Source organism: Vigna unguiculata, chromosome 3 (assembly GCF_004118075.2).
Source record: "Vigna unguiculata cultivar IT97K-499-35 chromosome 3, ASM411807v1, whole genome shotgun sequence".
Taxonomy (NCBI): Eukaryota; Viridiplantae; Streptophyta; class Magnoliopsida; order Fabales; family Fabaceae; genus Vigna; species Vigna unguiculata.
Window position 1 is genome coordinate 13,996,488 of NC_040281.1, and position 12,641 is coordinate 14,009,128.

Here is a 12,641-nt window from a genome sequence, read left to right on the forward strand (position 1 = left end):
AGGAAATTTATTCGTTGTACCTACCATCAAAATCTAATAAATTATTTCCAGAGACATGAGGGAGTAATAAGAGTCCATGATATTAATATGGGAAAGCACGTAGTCCAAAACAGGGGTAAGACAAACCATTTAAGGAGGAGTACAACTGAAGTTAAACTTTTGAAAGGGGTACTCAACCATTTGATATAAATTTAGATCCACTGTACATTAATATTTAAGGAGGAAGTGTCTTTAATAAGGGTTTGCTCATAAATCTCTTTGGTGTTTCTCCTCAAAGAACCCGTAAGTGGTATCTCTTGTTACCTCCACGGGTCCATCTTCTCCTTCCTTTTGCACTACCACCTGCAACCAATGCTTCACTGTTCCTTTCCTTGCCTTTGTACTCTATTTTCTGCCCTTCTCATTACTAACTACTAATCTAATCGCTCACATCGGTATTCTCAATTTGTTCATTCTCTCAATTGCTCTTCATTTCTGTCATATTTTGTGCCCCATCATTTTTTTTTTGTTGTTAAAATTTTGTATCAATCTCTCCATGATGTTATTACTGCATATTGTATGAAAAATATGTCATTATGTGTTGTTGCTTCTCACTGATTATGAAATAATCTTCAAATTTTAAAAAAAAATCATAAAGAGTTAAAAGTATTTTAAATTATAGCCTTTAAATTATTTTAGTCCTTGAACACAGCTTTTTTAAATAATTTAAAAATATTTAAGAAATATGAAAACTAAAATATAAGCCCTAGCCTTCTAAGTTCACACCTATGTAATATTGTAATACTCCTGCTAACACTACAACAAAAACAATTTTTACTAGAGATTATTTATGGCATTTCCGGGGGTTTTAATCCCCACTAAAGGAGTTTCCGGCAGTTTGTTTTTCTTCTAGAAAAACTAGCGTCGTTAACGGATTACCGGCGATTTTGACTAACCCTTGGTAAAACAGCACTTACCAGCAGTTTTGAAACCCCTGGTAATTACCAGCGGTTTCAAACCCCTGGTATTTATTTGAGGTTTTAAAACCCCTGGTAATTACCGACGGTTTTGGAACCCTAGTATTTATCGCGATTTTGTAATTGTAGTTCCTATTCCTTGTATGTAGTTTTAAATCCTTTATACGGTATAATAATACAAAAAGTCCATTTTTACCCCTACAATGCAATTTATTATTTATTGATGTTTTTACTTTTCAAATTTCCTTAATTTTATTTATTATACTTTTTGAATGCATAAAATTCATAAAACATATGAAAAGAAAAAATTCTAACATTTATATATTTGTTTATAACTAAATATAACATTCATAAAAACAAGAAACATAGTCAATAAGTTCAAAATAAATAAAAAAGTTTAAACGTTCAAACTAGTGAAATATTAAAATATCTTTGTTATACTTATTATAAAGTCAAATAAAATGAAAGTCTAATAAGATTCTTCAACTACAATGAAAGAAAACTAATCATGTATAAAGTCAAATAAAGTACAATGAAATAAAGTTTAGAATGAAAGAAAATACAATGTAATGAAAGAAAGTTTAGAATATTTATCACACCCTTCATATAAACTCTCATTACCTTCTTGCATCAATTGAAAAAAGTCTCCAAGATTTATGGCTTGACTCTCCACTCGTTTCCTTATCATCCCCCATGCCATCATTATATTGATGATATCCAAATGCATCATTAATCATGTCCAAACCTACTTGATTACATGTTTTATTGGCTGAAGATCTTTCCAAACTTTCTTGAATTATATACTCTCTTACAGCGTAAGAAAAAAGTATCATTAATCCATTAAGCATTTGTGGGTCATAGCCTCTCATAGTCGAGCTTCTCTGACTGCAAATGAAAAAGAAAGAGTGAGGTAACTTGAACTTTAACAAACAGCTAAAATGAAAAGAAGAAAATGTTATGTTTGTAGAGAAATAATGAAAATTTCAGTCATATTTCATTCATTATATGACTATTTAAGGAAATCAACTTGTTAGAAAGATAAAGCGTCTATACTAAGAGCAGCAAAGGACACATTGAGCTCTCTGATGGCTGAAGTTGATCAACTAAGCAAAAGGAATCAGGGTTTGACATCATTTTTGCCATCCAAAGAACCTATAACTGAAGAAAGCAAGGCTAGATTATCTCCGAATGAAAGATTAAGTGTCTGAGTTTCTCATGTACCCGAATCAAGCTCGTCACAGGAGCGAATGGTGGAGTTGCAAGTGAATGTGAGAGCACAAGTTTCTCAAATTGATTTGTCAATCTGCTTATTGGAATTCTTAAAATAGTGTCTCAGCGTGAGCTTGGTTTCCATGGACGCAAACACCCACATTGCAGAAGGGAATAATACCGTCATTCATCAACTTACCTTCAGATTAAGGATTATTCAGGTATGTGTATGTTTATCTCTAGAACAATTCATGAAATACTGTACATAGTTAGACTCAAATGTTATACGATAATGGAAGCTGTTGTCATGTATAATTTTTGTTTTACATTGTCGGTTCAACAGACAATACCATTGTCATATAGTATAGTATAAGATTTGGTATATAGACAATACGATAGACAATACTATAGTATAAGATTTGGTATATAGACTACACTATTAATACGATATATCAAAATACCAGGATGCATATATTTACATTGATTATTTTATTTTACAAAAAAACTATAGTTATGGAAACAACTCTATCAACTAATATTGTTTCGTGTTACATACATATTTTTTATTGTATTGTAAATATTTTTCTTAGTATAAGGCTACGAGTATTAATTAGTTGATTATAATTAGGCTTTTTACAGGAACAAATTGCCTATGCGCCTTTGATTTAAACCAAGTCAAGTATTTTCACCTGCTACTTCTCCAGTTCTTATATTGAATCAAGCTATATATAAATAGGATGGTCCACAGGATCAAAACACATAAACTATATAAAGTTGTAATTAATTATACATATCAGCAACTGGTATATATATGTATGTATACACGTTGATAGCCACATGTGGCTAAAATATACGTGAGGGAGATAGAAAATATATATTATGCATTTAAAGAAAGTTGAGAAGCTCAACGAACCTACATCAAATTGTAGACCTAAATAACTTTAGAACTATCATTAAAAAATCCAAACAATGAGCTTCAATTACCAACCAGCATTCAGTATCATAAACCAAGGATTTTACTGTTAACAGTACAGTAATGAGTATTATATAGGGAAAAGGTCTCAGACACTCTATACCTCTAACTACTTTATTCAATAAAGCAATTCTTCAAATAACTCTTAAACTGTTAGCAGATTACAAATTGTCCTGATTTCACTTATTACATCAATATCTATCCATCAACAATGCACCAAGTTACTAAAAAGAATATACCCTTAAATCAAACTCATTTTACCCCTACTCACACGGATCAAGACAACCAACTTTGGGCATTAATATCAGCTTTAACCAAGTTTATATATATTAACCAAGTTCCTGAAGTGCAAAATTTAAATGTGTGCTAAGTAAACTAATCATTTACTCTCATCTAAATTTAAATTAGAGATTGCCTAATCCAGAACTCACTATGTTGGATTATCATGCATCAGATTGCTTATCATAAAATGTCAGCATTTTAACAACTTACTCACTTTGACTTTAGCATCCACTGCTTTTGTTGAGGAGAGAAAATCTGTTTTTGTTAGCGGGAGGTTATTGTAACCTCTGAGAATAAACCTTCCTTAAAATTAATGATTTTTGTACTAAATTCTTTCTTTTTACTTTACACTTGATAAACATATCTTGAAATTTAATAAACATGTATACCTAGTGATAATATATGTAGCGGGGAATTTTTTTGTGATGCTCTTCTGGAAATATTGATTTGAGATGCCCTGTAATGTACATACAAAGTACCTACCATGATTTCCACAAGTAAAAATTAATAATATTCTTTAATCCATAAAAATAGTAGACTTTAATTTTATATTGATACTTAATTGTAAGGCTCCACTTTACTTTCATTGGTCTAGTATCTGACAGAATGCAGGACTTACCTATCGTTAACAAACCTCCACTTTTCAATGTCCAATCCAACACATCTATACCAACATAAAGGAAGATAAAGATTTCAAGAACAAAAGAGAGTTGCAAAAGCATGTCTGTAACAACAAGCAAGGAAAAACAAGTTAGACAGTGTTACAACTCCCAATAGATCCCTATATAGTTTAAAGAATCTGATTGGAGAAATACTTGGTAGCCTTAGGCTATATATTTAAAAAGGAAAATAAAGGTTTCTAATATTTAAATCAATAATTGTTAAACAAAAATGCAAAGATTTGTGTAAGCCTCTGGTGTGTTTGCTGGTGTATTTATTAAAGGCCTGCATACGACAAATTGTTTTCTTTGCCTTTGCATCAATATTCTCAACTTCATCTTCATTTATGACCAAACAATTGTAAGGAAGCTGGAATTTGGGACCAGTGTTCGTGGTGGTGTTTTTTTCTTAATATATATGTTCTTACATATTAATATATATATATATATATATATATATATATATATATATAATTCATACGAGATATAAATTATATTATGTTTATTTTAAAATATTATGAGAACACATATACGACATATATATATATATAATATAATTATACGAGATATATAATTGAATAACATAGATTATGCAACAAAAGGAAAAATAAAAACACAAAAATTTAATCACAATCAATTATAACAATAAGCAGGTTTTAATAAAAGTGGTTTTTACATTTAATCTCTAAAGGCACTCCCAAATCTGAATGAATGATCAGGTAATATTTTAGAGTAAGTTAAGTTGTATAAGGGGATATGACTTTATGATACTTAACTATACCAATAAGTTGGTTTAAGTAAAAGTGAGTCTGAATGAAAGATTAAGCAATATTTCATCCAAAGATAGTGAAAGGGGATATGTAGAGTGTGAACCTTAGCTAGTCTTACAGGGCATGCAAGTTCTAGGTCTTCGAATGGGGTCATCCCTGCATATTGTTTCCTACAGATTCAATCTTTCTAAACACAATTAAGTCTCCAATAGCATTAGGTTTGCAGAAGCCTATGTCCAAAAGAATCAAAGAGATCATGGATAAAGAAATGAAAGACCGTAAGGACAAATTAGTAAGTTGAACCAGAGAAATCTAAAGTCTGAAATGATTTCATGATATTACTGTTGCTAGGTATACTAACAAGGCTTCTGCTCAAGCTCAAGAATATAAGCTTTGCAAGGACTCCAATAAAATCATTTTCTCCCTATTATCACCCTCTGCAATCAAAGTTATTAGTTAATATAAACTACTTGCCTATGACATAATTTAAAATATAAACTAAAACTAAAAGTAGAAACTAACCACCTAAAAAAGAACCTTCATACCTTTATGTTTGTTTCGTCTGTCAAGAAGTTTTGTCCCAATTCAGAAAATATACAGTAAAATCAGTAGCACGATCATAGAGTCAGATTAATATCAACGCAATTTTTTATGAAAACTATTCTATATTAGTCTTATAGTGAGCACAAAATAACTAAACTAAACAAAAAATATCCAATATCTAAAAACTCCTAGTGAGCACAAAAAAACAGAAGAATAAAGTGTTTGATCTGAACACAAAAAAAGGAAAGAATATACCTTGCAACATCCATGAAACCAAGTGATGTCATCTGTTATCTGCATTTCACAAGCTGATAAATAATGTTTTCAATCACCTAATCATTATACAAGAGAACTACCCACTTTTCCATATCCACCTCATTCTAAACTAGCATACTAGATAGAATTCTTCTTTTGTTTACTTTTTGTTTACTTCCTTAGAATTTGGACTACTCCTAGCTTTAGAAATGCTTAGGGGCATATAGCCAACTCCATTCTACGCTAGTTATTAATGTGTTTTTTGTGTCTGGATGATTTTGGTTTTTCTTCTAACTTCCTAATAAAAAGAACTAGTAATGCAGAATAATTTTTTAAATGAGTCAATTAGTTAAACAAGAAGACCAATTTCGACTGATACAAGACAATGATGAAACAAAATCAGGAAAGTCAAGAAAATCAGTAGAACTCCAAAACAACCAGATAACTACAAAACAAAATCAGGGAAGTTAGGGCAAAATCAAGAGATAAATAAATAAACCTATTCGAGGTGAGAACGGTGAGAGACACGCTGAAATCAGAGAGACGAAATTGAACTGAGACGAAATCAAAGAGATGAAATCGAAAGAATGACGAAATTGAAAGCATGGAAAACGATGTTTATTACCTGAACTGAATTCAAGGAGAAAGATAAAATCAAAAACGTCTTCCTCCGAAGGCTGAGCCACAATTCCTAGGACACGATCGATGAAAGTAATGAGACGAAATTGAAAATTGAAATCGAAAGAGGTGAAGTCAGAGAGATGAAGATGAAGTCGAAAGCCACCGAGTCAAAAATAAAAATGAAAGAAACGAAAATGATTGAATTGAGAGGTAAACAATTTACCTTGAGTGAAGGAGTTTCATAAGCCACCGCGACACCTTCTTCCTCCTCAGCGAAAGAGTTTCATGAGCCACAACGACACTTTTCTTCTTCCTCAACAAAAGAGTTTCAAGAACATAGTCAAATTAAAATTTTAAAATATTATAAAATTTTTCTGGGTTTCTTTTAAACCCCTGATACTTAAAAGGGGTTTATAAAACCTCTGTTATCTACATCTATTAACAGAGGTTATTATAACCTCTCGTAAAAACTCTCAACTATAATAATATATTCTTGTAGTGTAAGGTGATGCTAAATAAAATATTATAGAAAGAAAAACAAAATTAAAGATCTACTTAAAAAATGGAGAACAACTTGAAAAAAAATGGAGACCTACATTAAATAATTTTTTAAAATGTATTGTAAATAATTATTTTATTGTGTAAATTAATATTTTTGGTAGAATAGTAATTTAAAATTTAAAAAACATTATGATGAAATTGAAAAATAATATATTATATGCAGAAACCGGGTTTGGTAGATATCCTTCACATCTTTAAGATATGTTTGGCTCTCTTTTAAACACGCCAATGAGAGTACATATATGATTGCTAGAAAGTATGCAACTTACATAAAGTATTACATTTAAAATATATAAATAACAATTTAATTATTGTCATATTTTTTTTTTATATGGAATTTGACATCAACAAGGTAATATATATAACAATGATAAAACAGTTAAATTAATAGAAATAATATGCTATAAAATCTATCATGTGTTGCATATAAATAATATATATCTTCCACATAAAATAATTTTTGAGATTACTAATTAAAATTTATTAGCTTCATTTAGTTGATACGCATACACTATTTTACAAAAATATATTTTAATTCTTGTAACAAAATTATCTTACTGTCCTTTAATATTGTGCCAAAAACGAAAAGATTTAAATGTGATAATTTTTTATTCAACCTATTTATTAAACTCTAAATAAAAAAAAGTATCTCATGTGATTTTTTTCTGACCACCATATTATTTAATTTTTAAAATACTTATGAAGTGATATAATATTTCGAATTTGATACAAATTAAAAGTTAACTGGTATTTAAAAAGGGATTTAATTTCAATTCATTCCATACTATTAATAAAATTATCTTAAAAGACTTTTCCATGATTATGATTTTTATTTAGAATTGTTATTTTATAAAATTTATAAAACTTTTCCATGATAAATATCTATCGATCATCATCTAATCCTATTATTATTCTTTATACTTAACCATGATACACTAAAATATATTAGGAGTGATGAGGTGGGTTTAGTCCCTCCTATCGACAAAATTTGGATAAATAAGATAAGTTTGATGGGTATAAAAGAAGGGTTGAAGAAGTTGTGGGTTCAGCTCCTCCCACTAACAACTAATAATTGTCGATAAAAAACAATACTAAAAAGTATTAAAATACATAAAATATATAATTTTTGTGATTTGAAATCATTTTCTAATATTTAAATCTTGCCTATCAAATGTGGATAAATTATTAATATTGAAACTAGAGATTACACCATAATTTGCAGGTAAATCAATAATATAAGTATTATTATTTATTTTCTTAAGAACTTGAAATGAACCATCTCTTCTAGGCAAGAGATTATATTTCCTTTTTGGAAGGAAACCTTTTTGTCCTTAAGTGAACCTACACCTAATCGCCATGTTGAAACAAGATCTTATTTCTTTCTGAGTTAGCATTAGAATCTAACTTTTCCATCTGTTTTTCTATTTGGGCCTTTACATCCTTATACAAGTTCCTGAAAAAAGTAGCTTTGACAAGACAACTTCTGTTAGTCATAGAATCATTATTAAGTAAAGGAAACAAATCTAGGAGAGTCAGAGGATTAAAATCACATACTACCTCAAAAGGACTTATTTGAGTAATAGAATGAATTACCCTGTTATACCTAAATTCCATATAAGGTAACCATTACTCCTAAGTATTCAAATTCTTATTTTCAAAACATCTAAGAAGTTTAGACAAATTTCTATTTACCACTTTTGTTTGTCCATCCATTTGAAGATGACAAGTTTTAGAAACGAGTAGTTTTGCACCTACGTTAACCTACAACACTTTCAAGAAATAGTTAACAAATTTCACATCTCTATCCTATACAATACTCCTTGGAATGCCATGCATTCTTACCACTAATAGGAACAAACTTTCAAGAAACCAATTTAACAACCGAAATTTCAGTCTCTACTTCAATCGCTAATAGGAACAGAATTTAATATAATCAAAATTGTTTTTTCACTCTCTAACAGGTGCCATTTTTAATTTAATTAAAATAGTTATGAGTGACTAGATCGATGTCTGAAATCGGTAGCTAAAATCAATGACAAAATTGGTGGCTAAGATTAAATTAGACATGTTGTTCGTAGATAATTTTGTATATGAAATTCATAGGCTCTGTTGTCGACTCGTCTTGACCTTCGACACAGGCCAACCCCTCTTAACCTTAGACCTAGGTTAGGCAGTCATGACCTTTGGCCTGAGCCAACTCATCTAGACCTTCATCTTATGTCAATTTATCTCGAGCATCTGCTCGGATGGCACATCTCGACCTTTAGTTTATGCCCACCCGTTTCAACCTTCGATTAGGGCAGTCTCGTCTCGACCTCCAAGTTGGCTTGGTCAATCTCAACTTTAAACAGGACTGAACCCCGTCTCGACTTTTAGCCTGACCCGTCTCGATCTTCTATCAAGATCGATCCATCTCGACTTCCAGCGCACGCGGACCCATTTCTACCTTTTAACTGACTCGTCAATCAACCTATGTTGACCCATCTTAACCCTCAAGCTTAACCCAACTTGGCCTTGAACCTAACTCACTTAAAAAGGAGTTTTGGAAACTGGGACTTCTTTGTATCCTCACCATTTAGAGTTCCCTCAAAAAGGATTTATTCAAGAATGGGCTAGCAGTAACCTATGAACCATAAATTAAATTAACAACTCTACAAACAACAAGGACATTTAATGGTAGTAATATTTATTCAATTTAATTATTAATTACTAAATCGCAAAAAATATCTTTTTTAAAATTTATTTCTACTCTTTTGTTCATATTCATACTTTTATAATCTTATAATCTTATAATTTTGTTTTTATAAAATAATATTTGATAGATCTAAACAAATAACATTTACGTCACTTTAATGGAAAAGTTAAGCAACAGTACTTAAATTTAGATATATAAATGTTTTTTATTACTTATTCAGACATAACATTTTAACAAAAGTTTAAAATTTAAAACTTAATTAAAACTAAATTAAATTATGTTTAATACACATCCATCGGTCAACCTTTATACATGCAAGCAACTTCTGTTAATTGAAAAGCTTGCCTCACCTTACTTTGAGGAAAAGTTTACGTTTTTGATATAGACTGTAAAAGCCATTCAACATTTATGAAAAATTATTTATTATAGGGAGCATCGTTATAATAATATCTTCAAACAATCCATCTAATATTGGTAAATAGTATGTATAGAATTTGTTATATTTTTTTTATCTTAATAACAAAATAAATTATTAGTTTGTTAAACAACATTTAGTTCTATTAATTTTATTTGAACTTTTATGTACGATTATTAGTAATTATCATTTCAAAATAAATGAAATTAAAACTTGATTTTTTTTATTGTAGTATTTGTTGTTTTGGATTTGTACTAAATTGACAATGTAATTTTTATTAAATTAAATATCTTTTAAGAATTATATTTAATAATTTTGACGTTTTTTTAATATTTTTATTTATCATTTATTTTGTAAATTATAATATCTAATTCTCTTAATTTTAATTATTTGGTTGCTTAAATCCTTAAAACATGTGTCCTTTTAATATATTTTAATATTGAATGTTAAAATATCATTTTTCCTCATAATTTTTATTTTGATTTTAGAAAAGTTATCTAATTGATAATTTAAACTAGTAAGATGAGGTATTAGCATAGTATGTATATATAGCCGTTAAGAATGATATAAGAATGATTACGAGGTTGACTTTTTATTTTAAAGATGGATAACTCCAAGACGAACCCGTACTGTTCCATTTTGATCCAGGATTGAAGCTACTCATATTACTTTTCGTATTTGAATTGTCTAAACATAAGTAAGGCTTCCGTTCATAAATATAGTCTCTACACTGAACAACGCTAACACGAAACTCCACACTATAATATATTAGACATTCGTCTTTACTCATTCTAAACTTGCACTCTCATATCAAGAACAAACCATCCAAAAAAAATGAAGTGTCTAAACTCTTATTTTACCTTTGCTACAGCCATTGCTCTTTTATTTTCCTTTCATCTTTCTTCAGCCGATTCTTATGAAGACTTTGTTGAATGTCTTTACAATTATCCCCATATCACCAACTCAATTGCCAATGCTGTTTACACGCGGACCAACTCTTCATACTCCTCTGTCTTAGATGTTTCCATTCAAAATCGCAGGTTCTTAAACATAACCTCTAAACCCAAAGTCATTGTCACACCACTTGACGTTTCCCACATTCAAGCCACCATAATCTGTGCCCAACGCCATGGCCTGCAGATTCGAACACGAAGCGGAGGCCATGATTACGAGGGTCTCTCCTACGTTGCTGGGGTTCCCTTTGTTATCCTTGACCTCATAAACCTTCGAGGAATCGAAGTTGACGTAGAAAACAGCACTGCATGGGTTGAAGCTGGGGCGACCCTAGGTGAACTTTACTACAGGATTAGCCAGAAAAGTAAAACACTTGGGTTCCCAGCAGGTGAATGCCCCCCTGTGGACGTTGGTGGCCACTTTAGCGTTATATCATTATCCAAGTATTTAAAATTTAAAATTTGACAAGACTCAAATTTTACATTACTATTATATCATTTCAAGAAAATATCACATTAACTCTAAAATAATATTCTTGATAAAATTGATAATATTAGAGTGTGACCTCAGACACCAGAGGTGAATTGTTTCTAAAATAAATAATTGTAAAATAAATAAATAATCAAGTTTGATTAACTCTATTCTAACAATAACTTTTAGATAAATAAAAATAGTTGTGTTAATATTAGATTAACTTCACATATTCATCTATAATCAAGTCTACTTAGCAAGTACTAAGGGAATCTGCTTAATAAACTTAGTCAACTCTAAGTTGAGCTAATTATTTTTAACTTATTTTAAAATTTTAAAATATTTGCATTATATTATCCTTGAATACAAAATATTAAAAATAAGTAAGGTCCATGTAGTATGAATTGACGCTTATTTATATGTTATGAATTCATACTTTTTTTGGGAATGAAAAGAAATCGTGAATTATTTTTAATCTAAATATTCAAATTTAAAGATATTCCCTCATAATTTCTCTCTTTCATATTTTTATATAAATTTTCTCACATTAATCTCATTCATTCACACTTATCTTGTTGATTTGCACTACTTTCCTTCATCTACAGTTATCTCATTCATTTATTACAATTTCATTTATCTATTTTTTGTTTTATTTTTAATTGAGATAGAAGCATTTTATCACAAACTTTGTTTTTTAAATTACTATCATTAACGTTGGTCACACTAACATAAATTAAATTAGTATTAAAAATAAATTTCATTCATCACTACAATAAAATTCACTTTAGGTTACAATTCGTAAAACTGTAACCTAAAATATAAAAACATTGGTCTAATCTTTAGGCTATAATTTTTTAAGTGTTGAACTAAGTTGGCGTAATCATAAGTAATTGTCATTACATATGTATAGAAAGATTTTCTTTTATATAATTGTAACTTCATTAATCTATAAAGTTGTCTTTATTGTCTTCATCATCTTTATGCTTTTAAAGTTACAAACAACATTAAAATATAGTATCAAATTTTTTCTAAAATGTTATATATAAGAAAAATAAAAGATTCCCCAAGTTCCTGTAACAAAACAAAAATTTATACTAAAGTAGTGCAGGAAAGTGAAACAAGATAACATTTAAAAATCATATCGGCTGAATAAAAGCTTAGGACTTTGATCAGCATAAAAACAAAATTTCTTTCAATTGTCAAAATCCTCACATTAACATAGCAACTCAGAATTTCTTTCAACATTACAAGACCAGGACCACTAGAAGCCAACTAAT

At 29.5% G+C, this 12,641-nt stretch overlaps 1 long non-coding RNA gene across 22 annotated transcripts; it reads right to left on the minus strand.

The window, feature by feature from the left end:
- Positions 1 to 1,443: 1,443 nt before the first annotated feature.
- On the minus strand, positions 1,444 to 6,689 carry LOC114177802. 22 transcript variants are annotated; one of them, XR_003603224.1, is made up of 5 exons: positions 6,492 to 6,685; positions 4,953 to 6,338; positions 3,810 to 4,144; positions 2,178 to 2,364; positions 1,444 to 1,841 (listed from the first exon to the last, which is right to left on the minus strand). It is a non-coding gene; the product is annotated as an uncharacterized LOC114177802 (long non-coding RNA). The 22 variants fall into 22 exon arrangements; XR_003603228.1 differs by lacking the exon at positions 2,178 to 2,364 and having other exon boundaries at positions 3,810 to 3,877; positions 4,040 to 4,144; positions 6,492 to 6,683; XR_003603217.1 differs by having other exon boundaries at positions 1,444 to 2,364; positions 3,810 to 3,877; positions 4,040 to 4,144; positions 6,492 to 6,683.
- Positions 6,690 to 12,641: the final 5,952 nt, after the last annotated feature.